Raw genomic sequence first — 27,289 nt, forward strand, 5'->3', positions numbered from 1 at the left:
GTGACCTATCTCCTATTGAACTAAAATGAGTAAAATGAATTGAAGACAACGGGAAGATAATGGCAGAAAAAAGTAATGGATTAAATTAAGGAGTACAAGAAGAATAAGGACAACAAGATTTAATCGATTGGACTCATTGAATTAAGTGGCTGTGCTGCCAATATTGGAGCTTAAACAGGGTCCTGAGTGTTTTGTATCACAGAACAGCCACAAGGAAGTATTTCCGAAAGCTGCAGAGGGGCTCAGCTCATGCTTGGGCACCCTCTCACATAAAACCAAGCACTCTGCCTTCAGGATTGTCAAGGCCTGCCATAGGAGTGACTTATAGGTTTTATATGTGTGTGCAATGATAGTGATATAGGTAGCCTATACCACTGTAAAGGGTGCAAGCACAACCTTGCCCAGGCTGCAATAGCAGACCTGTGGTGCCATTTTGGATTGCTTCCCAGGGGTGGCATAATACATGCTGCAGCCCTTGGTAGGCCTCTGAGGTACCTATGCCCTAGGTACATAGTATACCATATACTAGGGGCTTATAAGGCACTCCAGAATCCAATTAGAAATGTGCCTAATGTACATGGAAACCATTTTAGAGAGGAAGCAACTAGGCTGTGGTCCTGATTAGCAGGGCCACATCCAGACTAAGGTCGAAAAACAGTGAAACACCAGCAAAAAGTGGGGGTACCCATGTGAAGCAGATCCTACTCTCCTACACAACAAGCATCTTTAATCAAAGATCATGATTTAGTTGATCCAGCACAGTCTGACTTTCGCCCTGCTCATGGCATGGGATCTGCCTGGGTAACTGTGTTAGATGATCTTGGAAGAGCAGCAGAGAAGGGTTGGTTTTAGCCTTGGTGCTACTAGACCTGCCTGCTGCCTTTGATACAGTAAATCATAACTTCTTGATCTCTATGCTGAGGGAAATAGGTATTTGAGGCGTGGCCCTCACTTGGTTTTCATCCTATTTGGATGGCAGAGCACGAGATGTACACCCCCTCCTTCTTTATACCTGTTTAGGGAAGTAGTAGGCAAGGTGTCCTCATGGCTAATCTTCTTAGCCCCTCTCTGTTTACCACCTATCTGAAACCCTTGACAAAACTAATTTGCAGTCATGAAATTAATTTAGTTAGATACGCCAATGACAGGCACATTATTTTGTCAGTTGATTATTCTAGCCCTTTACGGCTTGAGTCCTTTCAAAATTGTTTAAGGAATATCTCCTGCTGGCTGGGAATGAATTCCCTTAAATTAAATGAGGAAAAACAATGGAAATTTTCCACTGCTCCATTGGTAATCTGCCCTTCCCTTTTCTGGCTGGCTTTTGGCCTCTGCCAATGAATTCTCCACCTGTGTGCGTCATAACCTGGGAGTTTACATGGATGCAGATCTGGCCCTTTCTACTCAAGTGAACAAACGGATTTTTTTTTTTAAAACACACTCATCTCTCCTTCGCTTCTCTGCTCTTCCTAAATCCAGTCTGGAAGACGATGCAGGAAGCACCAGGGCACACAGGCTCCCCTAAGCCAATCACAACACTGCAATGGAGCGTTGTGATTGGTCTGGGCACGTGGATCGGCGCCCAGATCAAGAGTAGGAGCCTGTGCATATTCCCTACCAGGCTGTTCAAAACGGCCGGCCAAGCTGTCATGTGCATAGTCCACTCCTCCCCCCTTAGTCACCAGCCCTGCCCGATCCTAACCCAGCCTCGCAGCACCCAAAAATAAAATGATGATAGCGTTCAGTTATCATTTTACTTTTCCCTCTTTCACTGCTCTAAGAGCAGTAGGGCAATGCTCCACCTTAGCGGAGCAGCCGCCACTGTGCTTCACTGGCTAATGCCAACCTACTTATTGTGCCCCACGTGAGGAGGAGACGGATTGGTGGTCGCTCTTTCTCTGTGGAAATTACTGAAAACCTGGCCTTACAAACATTAACAAATTCGGTTCTGTGCAGTCTTTGGAGTCTTTCCACTGAGACTGTCTGTTTTTTCTTTCTTAGGTGCCAAGACATTCTTGGGTAACAGTTGGGCTCTATAAGTGGAAATAATAATAATTTTATTAATAATAATTTGAATAATGTCAACACAGGAAGGCCATTTTCAAAATGAATACTGGTGATTTCATGTAAAGTTCCACATGTCCGGCCTTTGCTGGGTGTTAAAACCTGAGCAGATGGCCGCTATGTTTCTCTGGTAAAGGCGCCACCCTAGAGGCCCCCACAGCAGCAACAAACAGAGAGTCTCTGGTCACAGCCTGGCAGACAGAGGCCTGGGGTGTAATATTGGAAGAGGCACCAGGCTCTTAAACCACAGCTGGGAGTGTTTGAGGACACACAGCCATATTAAATATAAAGAATAACCCACAGAACCAGGAGAGGTATAAAGAAGCTGCCCAGTTCACTCCAAGCATGTGTGTAATGACACAAGCCGTCACTTCCGGTTGTCTGTCTGTAAACACCAGACACACTTCTGTCCTCTGCACCAGTGTCTGGAAGATCCTCCAGGAAGTGAAGCTGTTAATATTTCTCTACAGCACCAACGAAGGCTGCAGACCCCACAAAATACAAAGTGCTGCATAAAGTGCCCTTTGTGGTTCACTGTGGGGAGTCTGAGGGTCTCTGTGACCCCAAGTGTGAGACACAAACTGATGGAAGAACATTCATGTCTGGGACATTTAAAGAACACCGGCGGTTCCATCAGCGGCCACCAGAGGGCGCTCCTTTCCTGCTGATGAAACCCTGTGAGCTGCACATTGGATGAAAGGAAGAAGGGTTTCCTCTTCCGGGTCCGCGGCGGCAGAGACAGCACCAGCAGCGGTGGTGACATCACTTCCGGCCTCTGCAGAGGAGGGAGGACCCCTGTGTGTCTGTGCAGTTATATTCATCTTCAGACCCTCACAGACCCCCCACGGACCCCAGATCTGCCCCTGCCCCCCCTCAGACCCCGGATCTGCCCCTGCCCCCTCCCTCAGACCCCAGACCTGCCCCCCCTCAGACCCCAGATCTGCCCCCTCCCTCAGATCTTAAGCTGCCCCCGACCACCCCACCCCCCCTCACAGCCCCAGGAGGGGAGGGGAGAGAGCCTGGACATGTCTGCACAGGTTCCTGCTCAGGTAGGAGATTGTCAGCACCTTCTGCTGTGTTTGTAGAAATAGACTGAATAATCCTGGAGGGAATCTCTGCAGGAGCCGGGCTGAGCTGGGCTCTTCTATCCGGGGCCCCTGGGGGGGCTGAGCTGGGCTCTTCTATCCGGGGGCCCCTGGGGCTGAACTGGGCTCTTCTATCCGGGGGCCCTGGGGCTGAGCTGGGCTCTTCTATCCGGGGGCCTCAGGGGGGCTTTCCATCCGGCCCAGGGGGTGTTTGTGGGCATCATGTGTGTCAAAGAGGGGATCTGTGCACTGCACTGCATCTTACTGCACTATGAGGAATCTGTGCACAGCACTGCATCTTACTGCACTGCGAGGAATCTGTGCACTGCACTGCATCTTACTGCACTGTGAGGGATCTGTGCAGGTTTCTGCTCAGGTAGGAGATTGTCAGCACCTTCTGCTGTGTTTGTAGAAATAGACTGAATAATCCTGGAGGGGATCTCTGCATGAGCCGGGCTGAGCCGGGGTCTTCTATCCAACGGCCTCTGGGGGCTGAGCTGGGCTCTTTTATCCGGGGGCCTCGGGGGGCTTTCCTTTGTGTTAAAGAGGAGATATGTGCACTGCACTGTGGCTTTCTGCATTTTGAGCAATATGTGCATGCTGCACCGATTCTTACTTCACTATAAGGAATCTGTGTGCATTGCATCTTACTGCAATATGAGGGTTCTGTACACACTGGACTGCATCATACTCCACTGTGAGGATTCTGTGCACTGCATCTTACTGTACTATGAGAGATCTGTGAACTGCACTGCATCTTAATGCACTGTGATGAATCTGTGCACACTGCACTGCATCTTCCTGCCCTATGAGATATCTGTACACACTGCACTGCATCTTACTGCACTATGAGGAATCTGTGCACACTGCACTGCATCTTAATGCACTGTGAGGAATATTTAAACAATGCACTGCATCTTACTGCACTATGAGGAATCTGTGTACTGCATTTTACTGCACTATGAGGAATTTGAGAACAACGCACTGCATCTTACTGCAGTGTGAGGAATCTGTACACACTGCACTACATCTTACTGCACTATAAGGAATCTGTGCACTTCATCTTACTGCATTCTGAGGAATCTGTGCGCACTGCATCTTAATGCACTGTGAGGAATATGTAAACAATGCACTAAATCTTACTGCAATATGGGGAATCTGTGCACTGCATTTTACTGCACTATGAGAAATCTGAGCACACTGCACTGCATCTTACTGCAATGTGAGGAATCTGTGCCCATTGTACTTATTTCAATGTGAGGAATCTCTACACACTGCGATGCATCTTATTGCACTGTGAGGACTCTGTGCACACTAGATCTTACTGCACAATGAGGAATGTGTGCACTGCATCTTATCACACTGTGAAGAATGCGTGCACTCTGCATCTTATTTCGCTTTGAGAATCTGTGCATGCTGCAGTGCATCTTACTGTACTGTGAGGAATCTGCACTTGACACTGCATCTTACAGCACTATGAAGAATCTGTCCACTGTACTGAATCGTACTGCACTATGAGGTATCTGTGCATGCTGCACTGCATTTTACTGCACTATGAGGAATCTGTGCACACTGCACTGCATCGTACTGCACTGTGAGGAATCTGTACATGCTGCACTGCATCTTACTGCATTGAGGAGTGTTTGCAAATTGCACTGCATCTTACTGCACTGTAAGGAATCTGTGCACACTGCACTGCATCTTACTGCAGTATGAGGAATCTGTGCATGCTGCACTGCATCTACCTACACAGTGAGTAATCTGTTCACAATGCACTGCATCTTACTGCACTATGGAAAATATGTGCATGTTGCACTGCATCTTACTGCACTGCATCTTGCTGCACTGTGAGGGATCTGTCCCACTGCACTGCATCTTACTGCGATAAATCTATTCAATTTGCACTGCTTATTACTGAGCTGCTCGAAATCTGTGCCACTGCACTGCATCTTAATGTACTGCAAGAAACTTCTGAACGCCGCACTGTATCTTACTGCACGTTGGAATGTGGTTTGTTAGTAGGTGCAACTACAGCTAGTACCAACTCCACAATCCCAAATAAAATCCAGTAAAGTCTCAATAAATTAGTCCTTGCTCAAACCTTGATAGCTTGGCTCACAAGCGGTCAGGCTTAACTTAGGAGACAGGTGTGTAAAGGGTTTAGAACACACCAATAACAGTAAATAAGTAGGAAAAAACACAAAATAAAAATCTGACACTAATTTATAGAAATAGCCAATATTTTTATGATTAAAATGACACCAAAACGACAAAAATCTAATGTAGGAACCGGCGATATGAATTTGTACATATTAAAAGTAAAACTAGTGCTTAGAAGCAAATAGCACTCAAAGAGTTAAGAAAAGGTTGTTCTGGACTGGGGCAAAGTCAAGAGTTCAGGCCGCCTGCAATTTAATACTTTTACACTTACTTCCAGAAGTGTTTCTTGATGCAGGAAGTGGTCCACTGCACAAGTCAAAGGTTTAGAATGTCTGGTTTGCCTCTTCAATCAATCAGTCAGTCAGGGAATTGTAAGCGTGCTACTCACCCGTGAGGGTCTCAAGGTGCTGAGGGGGAGGAGGGGTCCGCAGATCTGGTCTTGAGGGTCTTCTTGAAGGTGTTCAGGTAGGGGGGTGCGTCTGATGTCTGCCGAGTTGTAGTCCCAGACCTCTCTTGGGGTCTGGGACTACAACTCCCACAATGCACCAGGTCAATCCAATTAAAATTCGGGTGTAGTTTGTCAGCTGGAGTTGTCCTTGTTGCTGATGTTACAGGTAGCCCTTCCAGCACTTTTCTACCTGTTGCTGATCAGGGAGTCTAATACTTATCTTTTAAGACAGGCAGAGTCCTTTTGTGGTGAAGCCTTGTGAGTGCAGCAGGTGCAGTCCTTATGAGTGCAGGGCTCTCTTGAGCAGCCCAAGGGTCCAGCAGGGCAGTCCTTCTCCTCAAGATATTTAGTTTGGGTGTTTGAGGGTCCACAACACCAGTAAAGGGTCCAGAAGCTCTGATTTGCCTTTTGGAGGTTTAGGAATACAATTCCCATAATGCACCTGGTCAAATCCTTTAAAGTCCAAGTGAAGTTAGTCACCTGGGCTTGTCTTGGTAGAGTTGTTGCAGGTGAGTACTCGGAGCTCTTTTCTAACTGTTGCTTTCAGGGAGTCCACTCTTTAATCTTTTGAAGCAAGGTAAAGTCCTCTTCTGCAAAGCACAATGTGTGTATCAGGTGCAGTCCTTATGAGGGCAGTCGTCTTGTAGTGCAGACCAGGGGTTTACCAGGGCAGAGGTTCTTCTCTTGATATTTCCAGGCAGGCATCTGATGTTGCTGGGCAGCTATCCCCTATTGTTCCAGGTTTCTGGGCTGACAACAAGGGGCGTGCCCATGACCAATGGGGTGCAGGGTGCCATCTTCTGTGATGCCACTTCCCCTGAAGTGTGACATATTTGTGTACCAGAAAGCATGGTTGCACAAAAACCAAAATGGAGAAAATCTCTCCTGGAGCTTCAAGTCTGGCTAAGCCCACCCACAGGTGTGGCTAACTTTCCCCCTACACTTGCATTCCAGCCCCTCTCTTAATTCAATTACAGGGGCTCCCACCTGGCTGGGGGTGCAGGAAGCGGGGGTGGGCCTGGTTCCTGTCCTCACTGTCTTTCTTCCTTTGAAGGCCAGTTTGGCTACCCAGCCCCCTTCCTGTCCTGACAGCTACATATCTTCTCCCACCAGATGTCTATTTAGTCTCATGTCAGGCTACTTCACACCTCATTAAGGCAACTTGGCTCAGCCTGTCAAAGGTTGGCCAATCCGAAGAGGCTGCTACAGAGTTGAATTGGGTAACTTTTGGAAAGCAATTCTATAACTTCATTTCACCAATAGTTACAATACATCCAACCATGGCAAGTTGTTGGATTCATTGCATCTATTAATTTGACACGTTTGAAATATTATTATTGCTTACTCCTGTCAAAAGATAGGCCGAATTCACAAAGGCCATCTGAGACAAAAATCTATCTTTACGACTTTTGGTATTCACAGAGGTCATTTACGAGTCGTATCTTTATGTCTGCAGTCAGGCCGGAATCTCCGAAGTCTGGCCAGAATCTCCGAAGTCTGGCCAGAATCTCCTCACCCGGACCGTACTCTCCACACCCGGGCCGTACTCTCCGGCTCCAGCCGTACTCACCGGCTCGGGCCAGATGAAGTGTAATCAATGGGCCGGAATCCAATTATTTACAAAAAGGAACATTAGGAATGTGTGATAAATGGTAGAGGAGGTCATGAAAAGCAGTTTGGGCAGGGAAAAGGGTGTGGCCGGACACTACATCATAACCCAGGAAAGTTTGCTCCTTTGCATCATGGTACATGAAGTCCATGATTTGCGCTCCCGTCATTGTTGACTGTAGTGTCACACTACACTCAACACTGAGAGAAGCGCAAATCATGGACTGCTCAACACTGAGGGGAGCGCAAATCATAGACCACACCCTCAACTCTCCACTGACAAGTGGCTGAGTTGCTTTAGGGGCAACTATGAGTTCTTAGAACCTCTTCTGCTGTTTAGAGTGGGGGCTACCACATCCTGTGGCATACACCCTTCTTCCACCCTCCACCTTGACAGCTGCCGGACTGCTCAGGACGTCCTTGGAGTCAGGTGAAGCCTTACCATGCCATCTCTGCTCTTCCTCCTTACTGGGTCGGAATTCCCTTGGCTCACTGAATCTCTATTTAGGAGCGGCTTCCCTTTCCTTTCCTTTTCTTTTCCCCTTTCTTTTGGGATCCCAGTCTCCTAACCATAGGGACTGGCTTCCCAGGATCTTTGTATGGGTGTGTGCCCTGGGCGACCGCCCCATTGCCTACTCCCACCCTCAGGGATCCCCAGCTAACCATCTGGATCTGTCGTCCAACACAATGCTAGGAGGACCTCCTCATCTGAAGTGTCCTACTTTATGGAGGCTGCACTTGACAGCCCAGTACTAACCACCTTTTTGGAACAGGCGGGGTCACCTCTAAAGTGACCTGGCTTCAAACAGTCAAAACACACAGTGTTCTCAAAGATGTTTTTAAGCCCTGGTTATCCTGCCTCTGCTTGTCAGAGTTGGGGTAGGATCTGCTCTCCTTCTTTTTAGGGTTCTGGGGTACTGAGGGAATCACTTTAGTTGGCCTACCACCTCCTTCTTTAGGTTTTTGTGGGCCTACCCCCCCTCCGCTCTCTTCTTGGAGTCTACCCCGGGGACTTCTTGGAACTCTTGTACACACCCACCTATCAACTGTCTCCCCTCCCTGGGGCCAGACAACTTAGAATCAACTAGACACTGAGACTCCTCCATGAACAGATGAGAGACCCCGCACATGTACTTACCTTTTTACCCTGTATCCAGCCCTCTAGTGCCTTCACTGATATGCCAACAAAGTCCCCCCAAGATTGGGTGCTGACTTTGTGGGTGCCCTGAACTTCATCCTGTACTGCTGTGGGGTGAGCCCAGATTTCCCGATCGGACACTGCTTCATGTGTGAGTAAGCCTCTACTGCCTCCCCCTCTAGCGTCAGGAGCCCATCCCTCCCAGCTACTGGGACCAAGTCCTACAGGAGTGAACCCCAGTATGGAGAGTTAACCCTTCTCGTTCTGGTTGCCCTCTCAAATGCTGCCAGCCACTCTTGTATGTTGTCACACTCCTAGTACTTGGGGACAACCTCCTTGGGCAGCTTTGGGTCAAACCCACCACCCCTTGACATCTCAAATCTCTGTTTAGTTGCCACTATCTCTTGATTTGCCTTCACATGTCCACTTCTCCCGCGCCAAGGCATGCTTTTTATCCTCCACAGCTATGTAAGCTAACTGGGCCTCACACTCTTCTCCTGAGGGACAGTTCTGCCTCTTCTTTGGTGGATCCCATAAATCCTTCCTCCCACGAGCTGTAGGTCTGGCCCTGGTGTCTGAAAGAATGGACAGGCGGTCATCATCCTCCTCGTGGAGGTTGGAAGGGTCAACTTACCCCCTCCCCTTCTATCTGTGGAACTTCCTCTTTCTTCTAGCACTGCCCAGGGCTCAAAGGAATGCACCAGCTCTCCTTTCCTAGTGTTGGTATGGGCAGGTAACCCCCTCTTTCTGCACATCACCCTAAGCTCAGCTACTGTGAGTGTGGGTAGGCGAGTCAGAGCGATCAGTTTTGGGTCACAGAAAAGCTTTGGCACCAATTGATCAGAATAATGTAGAAAGATTAAAAAATGAAGCAATTAAAAGAAATTCGTCAAAATTTCAAAAATCGATTTTGCTCTAGGTCAATTTGGAGTATTTTTAAAGGTCTTCACTTAAATGCTTTATTGCATTAAACGCAAACCCTGGACCCCACTACTGCGCACCAAATGTTGGAAGGTGGTTTGTTAGTAAGTGTAGGTAAGTACCAACAGCTAGGAGCAACGCCACAATCGCAAGTAAGGTCCAGTAAAGTCTCAATAAATGAATCCTTGCTCGACCCATGGTGGCTCGGCTCACGAGCATTGAGGCTTAATGTGGGAGACAGGTGTGTTCAGCATTTAAAAACACCAATAACAGTAAATAAGAAGGAAACAACAGACAATAAAAATCCAACACCAATTTATAACAAGCAATTGCAATGCAATAGGTATCACATTTGTAAAAGCTAGAGCTCTTGTGTTAAAAATGACAATGTTTTTACTTTTGTTTTTTGTATGCATTGGAGTGGTGATATTTGCAAAGCACTATTGCCATTTGTATGACCTTGTGGCGCTGGAGAACTAGAAAATGGGAATTAGGTTATGTGGGAGGGGAGACAAGAGTAATATGCTAGCTGTGAAAAAGAAAGTAACAACAATGGAAGTATATGCTCTTGAAGCCACAGGACTTTAAACAAGACTATGTAATTCGCAAACATGACACATAATCCTCAAACTACTGCATAATCTCAGATTAATACAATAAACACATCGTAGCTCAAATGAAAGCAAAGGAAAAAAAAGTGTGACGTTGTGCTGGGCACTGGCATGTTCTCTGCAAAGTTTATCTGTCACCGTACAGTTGCGGATTGTTGAATTCAGGTACTAAACTGGTACTAATGAGGTTAATTTTTTCCCAGCCAGTAGTTATTGTCACAAATATTGTTCTTAGTACAGCACTCTCACCCACCCAATGGGCCTTTTATGTGCAATAAAACAAAAAACCTTCAAAATAAACATAGATGCACAGATAGGCACACACAAACGTGCAAGCACAGATACAAAGAAACACGCATACGCAGACAGAAACACACACATTGACATGCACACATTTGGAAACAGCCACCGGCAGCCACATACACAAATAGATGCAACCACACAAGCATACATTCACACACACACACACTCGTGCACACATTCGCAAGTGGGCAAGAGAACAACCAAACGCAGACACACACGCGCACATAGACATGCACATAAGCAAACATGCACATACATATACAGCATTACCATGAGGAGATACATTTACACACACACGCATGCACATATATACAAGCAGACATATGCAGGCACTTATACATACCTACGTATATGTGCACACTTACACACACATGCACCCAGGCACCCACACACTCTTGTGTCTCTTGTCTCACCCCAGTGAGGTGGCTTCAATTAAATATTTATTTTACATTTTCGAAAATTTAAGCTTTTTAAGTGTTCTGATGGGGGCAGCGGATAGATAAAGATAAGAGGCAGAGAGGGGGGCTGACAGAAACAAGAGACAGATGGACAAATGGAGATAAGAGGCAGATAGGCGTTAGACATAGAAACAAGAGACAGATGGACAGATGGAGATAAGAGGCCTATAGGGCGGTAGACATAGAAACAAAAGACAGATGGGCGGATGGAGATAAGAGGAAGATAGGGCGGCAGACATAGAAACATGAGACAGATGGACAAATGGAGATAAGAGGCAGATAGGCGTTAGACATAGAAACAAGAGACAGAGATGGAGATAAGAGGCAGATAGGGGGCAGACATAGAAACAAAAGACAGATGGACAGATGGAGATAAAAGGAAGATAGGGCGGTAGACATAGAAACATGAGACAGATGGACAGATGGAGATAAAAGGAAGATAGGCGTTAGACATAGAAACAAAAGACAGATGGACAGATGGAGATAAAAGGAAGATAGGCGTTAGACATAGAAACAAAAGACAGATGGACAGATGGAGATAAAAGGAAGATAGGCGTTAGACATAGAAACAAAAGACAGATGGGCGGATGGAGATAAGAGGCAGATAGGGCGGTAGACATAGAAACAGGAGACAGATGGACAGATGCAGATAAGAGGCAGATAGGGGGCAGACCCAGAAACAGGAGACAGATGGAGATAAGAGGCAGATAGGGCGCAGACATAGAAACAGGAGACAGATGGACAAATGAAGATAAGAGGCAGATAGCGCGGCAGACATAGAAATAAGAGACAGACGGACAGATGGAGATAAGAGGCAGATATGGCGCAGACATAGAAACAAGAGACAAATGGACAGATGGAGATAAGAGGTCTATAGGGCGGCAGACATGAAAACAAGAGACAGACGCACAGATGGAGATAAGAGGCAGATAGGGTGGCAGACATAGAAACAAAAGAGAGATGAGTGTGTGAGATGGGGGAGAGCTATACGAAAAATCCAGACGCGAGAAATAGAGATACAGATGAGAAGAAAGAAGAGATGGTAAGGACAAAGAACGAGATGAGGCAACATGGGTGGATAGTTACGGAGAGAGGGCAAGAGAGATAATGGAGAGAGAGAGATGAAGTCAAAGATGGGAGAGAAAGGGGAGAGAGATGAAGACACAGTGTTGAGTGGGTAAAGTGAGAAAGAAAGATAAAAGGAGGGAGAGGTAGATGGGACGACTTGGGTGAAGAAGTAAGACGAAGGAGCAAGGGAGAGATAAGACAACGGGTAGGTTAGATGAAAGATAAATAGAGAAGGAGTGAGATATTGCGTGACAAGGATGGGTGGGTTAAATAAGAGAGATAGAGAGAGGGCGAGAGTGGGATGAAAAGACAAGCGGATGGGTATGGTGAGAGAGACAGAAAGAGAGAGAGAGATGAGGAGACAAGGGATAGGGAAATGTGAGCGAGAGAGGTGAGAGAGGGAGAGATTGGGAGACATGGCTGGACTGATAAATTGAGAGAGAAAGAGGGAGGATGGCAGAGGGAGACTTAGAGAGAGAGAGAGACACGTAGAAAGAGAGCGCGAGAAAGTGTATGAGCGATAGGGAGTTAGAGACACGGATCAGCCAAAATAAAATGTTTGCACAGAGCATGGGCGGTAGAGTGAGGAGCTGGGGCTGTAACAAGTGAGAGTCAAAGGTGCAGAGACATTGCATGGTCCTCTCAAACACTGCACCGAGGCAGGATCTGAATCTCTGGCAGAGTTGTGATCTCTCTTTGAGGTTTTTAAAGGGCGCGTACAGCGAACAAACATCTACAGCTGTTGTTACAAAGTTCAGGTAGAAGAAGAGGAAAATCCAGTTTTGCTTGGGCCTGCAGTAAGTATATCCTTGGTGGATGTAATCTTCTTTGCAATTGTAGATTTCTTCTCAAAATTTGGGGGTGGGTGATCTGATTCAATGGCAATTGGTTGCAACACAAATATCTGCATTGCAGGTAGCACATAACAGGGTGGGTGATAAACCTATTTTGTGACAAAACGGGGGATTTCCAGAGTAAGAGCTTGTCAAACTGACCAACAATGGGAGGAAGAAAAAGGACAAGCACTGACAACATGAGGATTGTCACAGAGGGAAACTTGTATCACAACTCAAGGAAACTGGATGAAAAAAAACAGGACGGCCATCTTAAACTATACAATGGAGTTGTTGTGTGGTTTGAGAATAAGGCTGCGTTGTTTGGTCATTAGTTATGGTGCATGGTCTAAGGGAAGGGGGGCTGGTACAGCAGTGTGTGATGTCTGTGAGAAAGCAAAATAAGGAGGGAAAGAAGGCAGAGGGGAAGACAGGCCCGTGGAAGGGAGCACAAATAATGTAAACAAACTCCAAATCAGAAACATGAAAAATAATACGAATCTAATAAAGCAGTAAAGGATAGTTATCGGTGTAGCCGCCACAGAGCAGTGCTAAACTCTGCAGGGTCATGAATTAGGGGACTGGCCACGGTTGCCATGGCTTGCATAAAAAACAATTAAAGCATCGAGCAAAGAAATGCAGCTTTTCTTTAGCACGGAAGTGGAAGGTCACGGCCACAAAGTCCACGCAGACGTGGTCAGGGTATCAGAACCCTGTACATAGAAGCGGACACGATAAGCAAGTGAAGGTGTAAAATAATAATCACATAAGAAGCTAGACATACACAATGCTGAAAATAGAACAGACAGCATCATATTAGATATAAAGAAGCAAAGCATTGCATAGTTGAAAGATAGAACAGTGCTGTAAACATGAGATAAATGTTAGTTTCGGCTACTTCAAGTCTATTGCTGCAGGTCGCTATTCAGGAACCGCCTTTTGACTTCTTTTTTGAATGCGGCGTGGAAGGGTTAGCTCTGATTTGGGGAGGAAGATCGTTCCATATTCTCGGAGCAAGACCGGAGAAGGTGCGGTTATAAGTTCTCTTCTTTTTGAATTTTTGTGGTTCCAACAGTAGAGTGTTAGAGCTTCTTAGGGACCGATTCAAACCAGATAGTTTGCTTTTTTTTGCCAGGTAAACGGGAGTGTTATAATGAAGTGCTTTGTGCCTCAAGCAGGCTATCTTGAAGCGAATCCTTGCTTCAAGTGAGAGCCAATTGAGTTGAATTATATGTGGTGTGAACAGCATATACCAGGCCAACTTCTCATACCCATCCAGCACTTTTCTGTCTGTTGCTGATCAGGGAGCCCACTTCTTATCCTTTGAGACAGGCAGAGTCCTTTTGTGGTGAAGCCTTGTGAGTGCAGCAGGTGCAGTCCTTAATGAGTGCAGGCCTCTCTTGAGCAGCCCAAGGGTCCAGCAGGGCAGTCCTTCTCGTCCAGATATTTCGTTTGGGTCTTTGAGTGTCCACACCATCAGCCAAGGGTCCAGAAGCTCTGATTTGCCTCTTGGAGGTTTGGAACTACAATTTCCACAATGCACCTGGTCAAATCCTTTAAATTCCAGGCGAAGCTAGCCAGCTGGACTTGTCGTGGTGGAGTTGATGTAGGTGACTTCTCAAAGGTCTTTTGTACCTGTTGCCTCAGGGAGTCCACTCCTTAATCTTTTGAAGAAAGGCAAAGTCCTCTTGTGAAGCCCAAAGCGTGGAGCAGGTGCAGTCCTTATGAGTGGAGTCCTCGTGTGGTGCAGACCAGCTCTTCACCAGGGAAGTCCTTTTTCCCTTGATTATTCCAGGCAGGGATCTGTGTTGCTGGGCAGGTCTTCCCTATGTATCCAGGTTTCTGGGCTGGAAAGAAGCTGACCAATGGGGTGCATGTGATGACCACTTCCTTAGATGTGTGGTATATTTTTATCTCAGAAATCACTGTTCCACAAAAAACAAAATGGAAAAAATCTCTCATGGAGCTTCAGGTCTTGTTAAGCCCACCCACAGGTGTGGCTAACTTTCCCCCTACACTTGCCTTCCATCCCCTCTTAATTCAATTACAGGGGCGCCCACCTGGCTGGGGTTGCAGGAAGCGGGGTGGGCCTAGTTCCTGTCCTCACTGTCTTTCTTCCTTTGGAGGTCAGTTTGGCTACCGAGCCCCCTTCCTATCCTGACAGCTGCAGACTGCAGATCACCTCCGACCAGATGTCTACTTCGTCTCATTTCAGGCTACTTCACATCTCATCAGGGCAGCTTGGTTCAGCCTGTCAAAGGCTGGCCAATCCAAAGCGGCTGCTAGAGGGTTGAATTGGGTAACTTTAGGAAAGCAGTTCTATAACTTAGTTCCTACAATAGTTATAATAAATACAACCATGGCAAGTTGTAGATTCATTGCGACTGTTAATTTGACTCTTTGAATTACTATTTTAGCTCCCTACTGTCAAAAGAAAAACTTTATTAATGTCAAATCAAGCCTTCCAACGTTAGCCTATCGAGCTAGTGTACTACAATGGGGAAAACCAACTTGGTCGTTTTTCCCTCACCAGGCATCTAAAACATCTTTTACACTGTCCCTGCTTATTTTATTATGGCCCCCTACTCTTGGGGCACCTAGGGCAGAACCTAGGGGTTATATATGCAAGAATAAGGTACTTTAATTCCAGAGTACTTGGACATCATTTTACTCTGAAAGCAGCCTGAAAGAAAGGGCTGGTTTAAAAATGACATCAGGCTCCACGGCAGTGCACACTTAAGTGCATTAAATCTACAGGGCCTCTACACCTACCTGCCCTTCCATATACTAGGGACTTACAGGTAGGCTGTCAGTATCAATTATAATTACACCTAATTACCATGTACCTTTTAAATGGAGCACTGGGCCTGGTTAGCAATGCCCAGGGCACAATCAGAGTCAGAAAACACCAGTATCAGTCAAAAATAGGGGCAACACTTGGGGGGATTCCTACAAAATCCTGGTTTTCTCACACTGCACTTTCAGTCTTCATCTAACTGCACAATAAGAAATCTGTGGACGCTGCACTGCATTGTACTGTACTAAAAGAAGTCTGTGCCACTGCACTATGAGGAGTCTGTAGACTGCACTGCATCTCACTGATGAATCTGTGTGTCGTGCACCACTTTTACATCCAAGCTCCTGGAGCTGTAGAAACGTTATATCTATCAATCGTACCACAGGCGTCCTGGCACTAGTGTCTAAGGTCAGACTCATGGACTTGAAACAGACAGACGAAGCACAGGCCCACAGGACAGCGCGTCAGCTGAATAAGGACATTGCCAGATTGTTCCTGAAGTTACTCGGACTTTACAATAGAAAGGGATGAGTCGGGGGGCCAAAGATAGCCCGTTTCATAGGCGATGACCCAGCTCGCTGAAGATCATCTGCCTGTATCTAGTCCTCTGGAAACGAGGAATATGATTTAGGGCCTGCTGGCTGGATCGCTGAAGCCATGTAAGAGTGTGGGGCACCAACGTGTCTGACAAGGAGTTTGGACTTCCATTGTACATTGTAAAAGGTCTGATGAATAAGACAGAGGATTTTAAAGTGGATTTGTTTGTTTTTTTGCTTGGAAACTAGTGAAATAACATGATGGGATTTCTGCAGCACTGGCGTCTGCATTACTGATATATTCTGAATGTGCTGGAGTCTTCCCATCGCAGCCTACAGTAAGCCAAGATAGATAGTGTTAGAAATGGGGGTCTCTTGTTGGCAGGTTGTTACCCTGTCCAAGTAGGGACCCTTCTTCCCCGTCAGGATAAGAGAGTTACACTTCTGAAATAACCCCTGCTCACCCCCTTGGTAGCTTGGCACGAGCAGTCAGGCGTATCCTAGAGGCAGTGTATGAAGCATTTACACATAACAAACAGTAATACAGTGAAAACATAAGAAAAGGACGCACCAGTTTTAGAAAAATATGCAATATTTATCTGTGTAAAGCAAGACCAAAATGATAAGAATCCAACATACAGTTTTTCAGAAATACTCATAAAGCAAAAATAGACTTTATAAACAAGTTCCTTGAAGTTGATAGCTCCATTCGGGGCTATCACGGCGTGGTGACCAAACAAATCCAACAATTCTGGCTGACCGTGGCATCGCAGGCCAGCTATGGTGTCGGGAATACCTACTAACAGTTCCTTTAGAAATGCAGGGCGTCAAGGACCTTGCAGTGAGCTCCGAAGAGCTGGTATTGGCAGGTGTTGGATCTGGAGGTCGGTGCAGGAGTCATCGGGGTCTTGAAGTCACATGTGTTTCAGATCGAACTCAGTGCGGTTTAAGGCTTTGGTGGGTGTCAGGGCGAAGTGCAGAGGTGTTATGTGCGTTGCCCTCAGGTCGCAGTGCAGGCACCTAGTCAGTGACGGCATCCTGGAGTCGATGACGTCAGCGGAGGAACGCTGCAGTGTAGGACGGGGAGGTGCGTTATGTAACTTAAGAGCGGTGCCCCCAAATTACGGTGCAAGCAGTGGCGTCGATGTCAACGTGGAGCGGCGGTGTTAGAGTCGGGGATCTCCGGTTGGCGCAAGGTTGCCCTTGTGTCAAGCGGGAACCCTCTCCTCCACGTCAGGGCGCAGGATAACCCCTCGCGAATGACCCTTGCTCACCCTCTAGGTGCGTGGCGTGAGCAGCCAAGGCGATTCCTCAGGCGTTGTTGGTTAAGCACTTATAATCGTACACACAGTAAATACATCAATCCCCCCAGAAACGGACACCAGACTTGGATATATATAAAAATACGATTCTTTATGTAAAAATAGGTATATATATCTCAGCAGACTTATCACAAGACCAATAACGTTTTCGCTAGGCCACCAGGTTATACAGCAGGTAAATGTTCTTGGTTCGTAGTTTCAAATGGATACTTTGTAGTCTCTTTACTTGTAGTTCCAGTACTCACAGAGATCGGCTCCTGCGAACGGGGAAATAAGGCGTCGCGGGCCCCGAGCCCGATACTGGAACTTCTTTCGCGATGTGGAGAGTCGGCACAGGTCGGTGCGACTCCCAGCTTGGGAAGTGTTCTTGGGTCCTCAATCAGCAGGTGTGGGCAAGTAGGCAGGCGCGGCCCACGACCCTTTAGCACGGCGGTGCAGGAGGGTCTCCACAGCGGGGGCGGCGCGGCCTGAGATGTCCGGGGATAGCGAAGCGGGGTCACAGGGCACCGTCAGTGCAGCTGGATGACCCGGCGTATATCACAGTCGTCGGACGGCTTCCGGCGGGAGGGGTGATAGCGCGTTCAGCGCGCTCCAATGGCAGGCGGTGACAGGGGTGCAGGCGGCCTAGCCCGGGGACAGAGAGCGGCTCCGGACGGAGCGGGGCTCTCACGGGGTTGCGGCAGGCGAGCTCCTGAGTGTCACAGCCCTAGGAGGGGCGGTGAGGGGCGCAGTCTCTTTTCCAGCGGGATGCACACACGGCTCGAATTGGAGGACGAGCAAGAAGCACAGAGAACCCACTGTTCCTGGGGTTCAGTTCAGGGGGCAAGCTCAGATCAAGCCCTTGGAGAATGTTCAAGCACAAAGTAGCAAAGTCTTTTCAATAGTCTCTTCCTCTCCTTTCTCAGCAAGGCAGGCAGCAGGCCAGCTCCTCCAGCGTCTCCTTCTCCTTCTAGTCGGGCAGACGTTCTTTGTGGTAAACAGGATTCTGATTTCTTAGGAGCCAGGCTCCTACTTTTATACCATGATTCTTTTGTTCTTTAGCGCCAGGGGGCCTAGGCCTGGCTCAGTCCAGTTCTGGAGCACTTTGTTATGGTGACTCTGCTCTTTCCTTTCAGCAGCAGGGCAGAGACATCAGCCGCCCCACAGGGGGTGGCGCCGGCTTTGTGGTGGCAGAGCACAGGTCTATTCAAGAGTCAAGGTGTACTCCTCCCACCCATCCTGGTGTCACCTCTCTACCCACCACCTGGCAGCCAACCTGTCTCTGGGGATCCCCCCACCCTGCTCCTTACTGTTGCTGGGCAGAACACACACACACATACAGCAGAGGCGGACTGAGATGGTTAGGTCAGTAAATACTAACTTTCTAAAAGTAGTATTTACAAACCCAGGATATTAAAATAAACTTGACTACAAGAAGTATTTTATCATCCTGAGTTCAGGCATACCAAACTCGACACTCTACCATGCTCTCTGAGTCCACCGGGGTCGCAGCGTTGGCGCGATCCCGGCAGCCCATTCTGGCCTACGGAGAGCAGGTAGCCTTCAATAGTGAAAAACGGAAAGGGCTGTAATTCACTACTAAGACATGCCACACACATCAGGGCATGTCCTACCTTATGCCTACAATGCACCCTGCCCTCGGGCCTACCTGAGGGGCGGCTGATATGTAAGTAAGGGAAGGTTTAGGGACTGGCAAGTGGGGGCACTTGCGCAGTCCGCGCGACGGTCCCGGACCGCGCACAGGGTCTGCGGTGGCAGACCCTAGTCACATTTTACAGGGCCGCTTCCGTGGGTGGCGCAACCAGCGCTGCAAGCCCACCAGCAGCATTGGCATTCACAAGCCCTGGCACCCCTGGTGCACTGTACTGGGGACTGACAGTGAATCCAATAAACCAATCATGGACATCAATTACAGGTACACTTTACCTCGGGAGCACTTGCACTGCGGCACGGATTAGCCGTGGCGCAGTGCCCTGAGCGGACAACACCAGAAAAACAATCGAGGCACACCATCAAAAAGTGGAAGGGAAACTCACGCCAAGGTGCCAGGTCTAACACGTGTCCCCTCCAGCTGAAATGTGGGGAGAACTACCCTTGCCCAGGGGGTTCCTCGTCACTAAGGCGGAAATACCTGGACAGACCGTCAGCGTTGGCGTGATCTGTACCAGGACGGTGTTCCACCGTAAAGTCCATACCCTGTAGGGAGATGGACCACCTCAACAGCTTCGGGTTTTCACCCCTCATTTGCATCAACCATCTGAGGGGCCTGTGGTCGGTCTGAACCCGGAAGTGAGACCCAAACAAGTAGGGTCTTAGCTTCTTCAGCGCCCAGACCACAGCAAATGCTTCTCGCTCAATTGCACTCCACCTACTTTCCCGTGGAAGTAACCTCCTACTGATGAAGGCTACGGGTAGGTCCCAGCCCTCCTCAGTCATCTGTGAAAGAACAGCCCCTACACCATGCTCTGAAGCGTCTGTCTGGACTAGGAACTCCTTGGAGAAGTCAGGGGCCAAGAGCACGGGCGCCGTGCACATGGCAGTCTTCAGGGTGTCGAAAGCTTTCTGACAGGTGTCAGTCCAAATCACGTTCCTGGGCTGCTTCTTCGAAGTCAGCTCTGTCAAGGGGGCAACGATCGTTCCATAGCCCTTGACAAACCTCCTGTAGTACCCAGTGAGCCCCAGGAAGGCCCTCACTGCGGTCTGCGTCTTGGGGGGTTCCCAAGCCAGGATGGTCTCGATTTTGGGTTGCAAGGGTGCCACCTTGCCACTCCCCACTTGGTGTCCCAAGTACACCACGGAACCCTGCCCGATCTGGCACTTGCTTGCCTTGATCGTGAGGCCTGCTCGGCGCAGAGCCATCATCACTTCCCAGAGGTGGCGCAGGTGTTCGGGCCAGGTGGCACTGAACACTGCGATGTCATCCAGGTAGGCGGCACTGAACGCATCCAGCCCAACCAGTACCTGGTTGACCAACCTCTGAAAGGTGGCAGGGGCATTCTTCATCCCAAATGGCATGACTCGGAACTGGAAGTGCCCATCTGGTGTAGAGAATGCTGACCTCTCTTTGGCCCCATCGGTCAAGGCGATCTGCCAGTACCCAGACGTTAAATCAAACGTGCTGAGGAACCGGGCAGCCCCCAGCCGATCAATGAGCTCATCAGCTCTGGGGATGGGATGCGCGTCAGTCTTCGTGACTGAATTGAGTCCTCTGTAGTCCACACAGAACCGGAGTTCAGGTGTGGCTCCCGGCGCAGCAGCTTTGGGGACCAAGACCACGGGGCTGGACCAAGGACTGCTGGAGGACTCAACCACCCCTAGCGCAAGCATTTTGGAGACCTCCTCCTTGATGCAAGCTCGGACCCTGTCAGTTACCCTGTAAGCCTTGTGCTTCACAGGTAAGCTGTCTCCTGTGTCCACATCATGGACGCACCAATCTGTGACACCAGGAACCAGGGAGAATCGGTCGGAAAATTGTCCCAGCAAGTGGCGGCAATCTTCCTGTTGTTCGGGCGTCAGGGTGGGTGAGAGGTTAACTCCATCCACTGACCCATCGTTCTCAGAGGCCACTAAGAGGTCAGGAAGAGGCTCGGTCTCCTCTTCCATTCCATCATCAGTGGCCAGCAGCATGCCCACTTCGGTCCTCTCTAAGTGGGGCTTAAGGCGGTTAACATGTAGGACCCTCAAAGGGTTCCTGGGAGTCTGCATGTCCACCAAGTAGGTGATAGGACTTTTGCGCTCCACAACCTCAAATGGACCTGTCCACTTATCCTGAAGTGCACACGGCTCCACTGGGGCCAAGACCCACACCTTTTGTCCAGGTTGAAGCTCTACCAGAGTGGCATTCCGGTCGTACCACCGCTTCATCTCCTCCTGGCTGGCTTCCAGATTTGCCTCAGCAAGTTGCCTGAAACGCCGAGTCTGGTTTCGGAAGGCCAGCATGTAACTATATACATTCTGGGGAGGTTTCCTGGGAGATTGCTCCCAGCCTTCCTTTACCAAACTCAGAGGTCCTCTTACCGGGTGACCATACAGAAGCTCAAAGGGGCTGAATCCTAGAGACTTCTGTGGCACCTCTCGGTAAGCGAAGAGCAGGCATGGCAAGAGGACGTCCCACTTACGCCTCATTGGACCGTCCAGGCCCATGATCATGCCTTTGAGGGTTCGGTTGAATCTCTCAACCAACCCATTTCCTTGGGGGTGGTAAGGAGTGGTGAACTTGTAGGTTACCCCACACTCCTTCCACAGGGATTTCATATACGTGGATATGAAATTGGTCCCCCTGTCGCTCACCACCTCTAGAGGGAATCCCACTCGGGAGAAAATTCCCATCAGTGCTCGTCCCACCACGGGGGCCGTCACTGTCCTCAGAGGGATGGCTTCAGGGTACCGGGTGGCATGGTCCACCAAGACCAGGATGAACCTGTTGCCCAGGGCTGTCTTGGGGTCCAGAGGCCCCACAATGTCAATACCCACTCGTTGGAATGGCGTACCGACCACAGGGAAAGGTTGCAGAGGAGCCTTGTGCTTCCCTCCGCTCTTACCACTTGCCTGGCAAGTCTGACAGGTTCTGCAGTAGGAATCTGAATTCTTGTGCATTTGGGGCCAGTAAAAGTGGGTGACAAGCCTGTCATAGGTCTTGTCCATCCCCAAATGTCCTGCTAAAGGCACATCGTGAGCCAGCCCCAGTAGGAAGGTTCTGAACTTCTGGGGTACCACCAGCACACGGGCTGACCCAGGTTCAGCAGCCTTAGGCTCGGAATACAGGAGGTCACTCTCCCAGTACACGTAGTGTGTTTTGGCCTGAACACCATTGGCCTGGTCTGCAGCCTGCTGCCGCATACCCACGAGAGAAGGGCATTCTTTCTGCTCCCTGCAGAATTCCTCCCTGGAGGGACCTCCTTCTTGCTGCCAATGGGTCAGCTCAGGCAAGTCTCCCAGTTCGGCAATCTGTTCCCCGGTAGGCTCCAGAGCATCCCCCTCAGGGTCTGCTTCCTCCTGGGCCGTGGGAACTTCGGGGGCCGGTTTCCCGCGCCTCCTGCGCCTTCTCCCTAAGGCCGGTTCCTGGACCTCTCCCTCAGGCTCCAGGACCCTCTCAACACCCCTACTGGCTGCCATGGACCGGGTGGTCACGCACGCCCAGTCGGGTAGACCCACCATCCTCAGATGCGTGGTCTTCTCCACCTTTTCCCAAGGGGAGCTCTCCAGGTCGTTTCCTAGCAGACAGTCTACAGGCATGTCAGTTCTCACAGCGACTTGTAGAGTACCAGAAACCTCCCCCCACTCAAAGGGAACTTGAGCCATTGGACAACGACTCTCTACGTTGTCAGCATTGACAACCCTACAGTAGGCATTGGGTACAATCTGCTCTTGAGACACCAGGTGTTGCCTCACCGAGGTCACGCTGGCTCCTGTATCTCGAAGAGCCTCAACCTTCTTTCCATTGATGGTCACTACTTGCCCATATTTCTTAGTGTTAGAGGGCAGGTAGGTTACAGGGACCATCTCACTGTCTCCTAGCGAGACTAGGGTCATCTGCCCGGGACCCCCACCCTCCTGGACTGCTACCTCCTCCCCAAAGTTAACACTAGCTACTTGCCGGGGTGGAGCACCAGTGGGTGCGGTCTTACCAAACAGGCGACACTTAGGATCAGAGGCAATGTGACCCGGGTCACCACACTTATAACAATTGAAGGGCCCCTTTGGAACAGGTCTACCTGTCGGGGCCCCGTTCTGCTGCGGGGGTGGGGGAGGCTGAGAACCCTTCTGCTGGTTCCCTTGGGAATTACTTTGGGGGCCTTTTTGGAACCCCTTCTGTTTACCCTTGTCCCCCCCACTCTTCTGCTGGGGACCCTGCCCACCTTTGGCGGAGTCTCCCACTTGACCCTTGTGGACCCTGGTGCTGAGCCAGCGGTCCGCCTCCTCAGCAAGCTTCCTCGGGTTGGACAGCTTGCTATCTATCAGGTGCTGGCGTAGCTCAGGAAAACATTGACTGGACAAGTGCTCCCATGCAATTAAATCAAGCAGCCCTTGATAATCATCCACTTTGCTACCCTTCACCCAACCATCCAGCGCTCTGCAGAAAAAGGTCACATACTCCACATACGTACTCTCAGGGATCTTCTTCGTCTCCCTGAACCGCTGTCTATATAGCTCCGGAGTTAACCCATACCTGGTCATTAAAGCTTCCTTCATATGGGGGTATGAGGTCTGGACTTCTAAGGGTAAATCTAACAGTGTGTCACGCCCTTCAGCAAGGAACCTTCCCCACAACCCCGCTCCCCAGTCTTTCTCAGGGACCCGGTGTGAAGACATGGCCACCTCGTAGGCTCTAAACCACTGCCCTATGTCATCCTTTCTAAAATACTCCTTCACTACATCTTTGGGGATGTACACCTTGGACTCTACCTGCGCTGGTGGAGTGTTGCCACCAGAAGGAGCGGTGTCCAAACTTTTCGCCTTCAGCTCCAACTCCTTCAATCTGATATCATGATCCATTTGGCGTTGTTGTGCCTCCAGGGCCAACTTCTGCTTCTCCATTTCCATTTGTCCTGCCAACTTTGCCATCTCCATTGCATGCGCCCTGTCTGCTGCCCTGTCTGCCAGCTCCTCTGGCGACCGGACTCTGCTGGGCTCCTCAAGGTTGTCGGGTGGAACGATGTCCCCTGCATTCCGTGGGTCTCGTGACTCCTTCCAGGCTCTCAACGCCTTGGTGTACTGGGTCTTCCTCTTGAATCCAGCATGGGGGACTCGGAATTTTACACTGTAGCCTTTCAATTGCTCCATCGTGTAGCCTCCCAGTCTCTCCCAATCCACCTCATCTATTCCAGAAATCACAGAGAGTGCCCTTCCAGCGGAGTGCGAGCCAGGCATGGTTGCAGTAATGGCAGATGTCTCAACAAAGTTCAGTAAATGAAAACCTGTGGTTGCGTTATTTGGTCTGCTCTCACTATCTGGTGATTAATAATTCACTGTATGCAAATTACAAGTGCAAATCCGAAATCCCAACCGCTGCCAACAATGTTAGAGTCGGGGATCTCCGGTTGGCGCAAGGTTGCCCTTGTGTCAAGCGGGAACCCTCTCCTCCACGTCAGGGCGCAGGATAACCCCTCGCGAATGACCCTTGCTCACCCTCTAGGTGCGTGGCGTGAGCAGCCAAGGCGATTCCTCAGGCGTTGTTGGTTAAGCACTTATAATCGTACACACAGTAAATACATCAATCCCCCCAGAAACGGACACCAGACTTGGATATATATAAAAATACGATTCTTTATGTAAAAATAGGTATATATATCTCAGCAGACTTATCACAAGACCAATAACGTTTTCGCTAGGCCACCAGGTTATACAGCAGGTAAATGTTCTTGGTTCGTAGTTTCAAATGGATACTTTGTAGTCTCTTTACTTGTAGTTCCAGTACTCACAGAGATCGGCTCCTGCGAACGGGGAAATAAGGCGTCGCGGGCCCCGAGCCCGATACTGGAACTTCTTTCGCGATGTGGAGAGTCGGCACAGGTCGGTGCGACTCCCAGCTTGGGAAGTGTTCTTGGGTCCTCAATCAGCAGGTGTGGGCAAGTAGGCAGGCGCGGCCCACGACCCTTTAGCACGGCGGTGCAGGAGGGTCTCCACAGCGGGGGCGGCGCGGCCTGAGATGTCCGGGGATAGCGAAGCGGGGTCACAGGGCACCGTCAGTGCAGCTGGATGACCCGGCGTATATCACAGTCGTCGGACGGCTTCCGGCGGGAGGGGTGATAGCGCGTTCAGCGCGCTCCAATGGCAGGCGGTGACAGGGGTGCAGGCGGCCTAGCCCGGGGACAGAGAGCGGCTCCGGACGGAGCGGGGCTCTCACGGGGTTGCGGCAGGCGAGCTCCTGAGTGTCACAGCCCTAGGAGGGGCGGTGAGGGGCGCAGTCTCTTTTCCAGCGGGATGCACACACGGCTCGAATTGGAGGACGAGCAAGAAGCACAGAGAACCCACTGTTCCTGGGGTTCAGTTCAGGGGGCAAGCTCAGATCAAGCCCTTGGAGAATGTTCAAGCACAAAGTAGCAAAGTCTTTTCAATAGTCTCTTCCTCTCCTTTCTCAGCAAGGCAGGCAGCAGGCCAGCTCCTCCAGCGTCTCCTTCTCCTTCTAGTCGGGCAGAGGTTCTTTGTGGTAAACAGGATTCTGATTTCTTAGGAGCCAGGCTCCTACTTTTATACCATGATTCTTTTGTTCTTTAGCGCCAGGGGGCCTAGGCCTGGCTCAGTCCAGTTCTGGAGCACTTTGTTATGGTGACTCTGCTCTTTCCTTTCAGCAGCAGGGCAGAGACATCAGCCGCCCCACAGGGGGTGGCGCCGGCTTTGTGGTGGCAGAGCACAGGTCTATTCAAGAGTCAAGGTGTACTCCTCCCACCCATCCTGGTGTCACCTCTCTACCCACCACCTGGCAGCCAACCTGTCTCTGGGGATCCCCCCACCCTGCTCCTTACTGTTGCTGGGCAGAACACACACATACAGCAGAGGCGGACTGAGATGGTTAGGTCAGTAAATACTAACTTTCTAAAAGTAGTATTTACAAACCCAGGATATTAAAATAAACTTGACTACAAGAAGTATTTTATCATCCTGAGTTCAGGCATACCAAACTCGACACTCTACCATGCTCTCTGAGTCCACCGGGGTCGCAGCGTTGGCGCGATCCCGGCAGCCCATTCTGGCCTACGGAGAGCAGGTAGCCTTCAATAGTGAAAAATGGAAAGGGCTGTAATTCACTACTAAGACATGCCACACACATCAGGGCATGTCCTACCTTATGCCTACAATGCACCCTGCCCTCGGGCCTACCTGAGGGGCGGCTGATATGTAAGTAAGGGAAGGTTTAGGGACTGGCAAGTGGGGGCACTTGCGCAGTCCGCGCGACGGTCCCGGACCGCGCACAGGGTCTGCGGTGGCAGACCCTAGTCACATTTTACAGGGCCGCTTCCGTGGGTGGCGCAACCAGCGCTGCAAGCCCACCAGCAGCATTGGCATTCACAAGCCCTGGCACCCCTGGTGCACTGTACTGGGGACTGACAGTGAATCCAATAAACCAATCATGGACATCAATTACAGGTACACTTTACCTCGGGAGCACTTGCACTGCGGCACGGATTAGCCGTGGCGCAGTGCCCTGAGCGGACAACACCAGAAAAACAATCGAGGCACACCATCAAAAAGTGGAAGGGAAACTCACGCCAAGGTGCCAGGTCTAACAGGCGGGGTCTGGAATACTAAGGCGGTAGTGTGAAGCGAGGCAGAGCGAAGTGCAGTACCCACAGGTCATGATGGAAGCAGTGGCTCAGTGGTGGCATCAGATGGCATTGTCGGTAAGACCAGGGTTGCAGTGCGCGATGCGGCGGTGCCTTCAGGTCATGGATACGACTGCGACTTCGTAGATGGCGTTGGGTTGCATTTTCTTCTGTTGCGGTACAAAACTCTCAGTTCGCAGTGCTGATAGTAGATGAACTTGAAGTCTTTGCTATTCCTGAGACTTCTTGAACAGGAGGCAAGCTCTGCCTTAAGCCCTTGGAGAAACTCAGGAAAATAGGATGCAGAAAGTCCAGTCCTTTCACTACCCAACACAGAAGCAGCCACTGCAGGCCAACACAGCAAAGCACTCAGCAAAGTGGTAGTCTCTCCTAACAGCTTCTTCAACTCTTTTTCTTGGCAGGTTTCTTGATCCAAAAGAGTTCTAAGATCCCAGGGTCTGAGCCCTAATATTTATATCACATTTCCCTTTGACGTTCTGTGGTGTTGGCACAACCAAAGTTCTCCTGGCACACCAATCCACTACTGTCCGTCTCAGGCAGGTAGAGACAGCATTGTGGAAGGCAGCCACAGTCCATTCAGGTGCAAGTGACAAGTCCTCCCCCTGCTCTAAATGCAGCCAGGTCTATTCTGCCTGGTATGAGTCACCCAGAAA

The 27,289-nt window shown here is 49.7% G+C and overlaps 1 protein-coding gene across 2 annotated transcripts in view; it reads left to right on the forward strand.

Annotated features, from left to right (window-relative positions):
- Positions 1 to 2,844: 2,844 nt before the first annotated feature.
- Positions 2,845 to 27,289, forward strand: part of LOC146839145 (uncharacterized) — a 74,176-nt gene continuing 49,731 nt past the window's right edge. Inside the window, exon 1 of one of the 2 annotated variants that reach the window (XM_085603177.1) lies at positions 2,845 to 3,113. The gene's annotated coding sequence lies outside the window, so the exon portion shown is untranslated. Of the gene's footprint in view, positions 3,114 to 3,153; positions 3,526 to 27,289 lie in introns of those variants that run through there. The other variant, XM_085603178.1, reaches the window with a different exon arrangement.

The sequence above is a fragment of the Triturus cristatus genome, chromosome 4_2 (genome assembly GCF_964204655.1).
Source record: "Triturus cristatus chromosome 4_2, aTriCri1.1, whole genome shotgun sequence".
Classification (NCBI taxonomy): domain Eukaryota; kingdom Metazoa; phylum Chordata; class Amphibia; order Caudata; family Salamandridae; genus Triturus; species Triturus cristatus.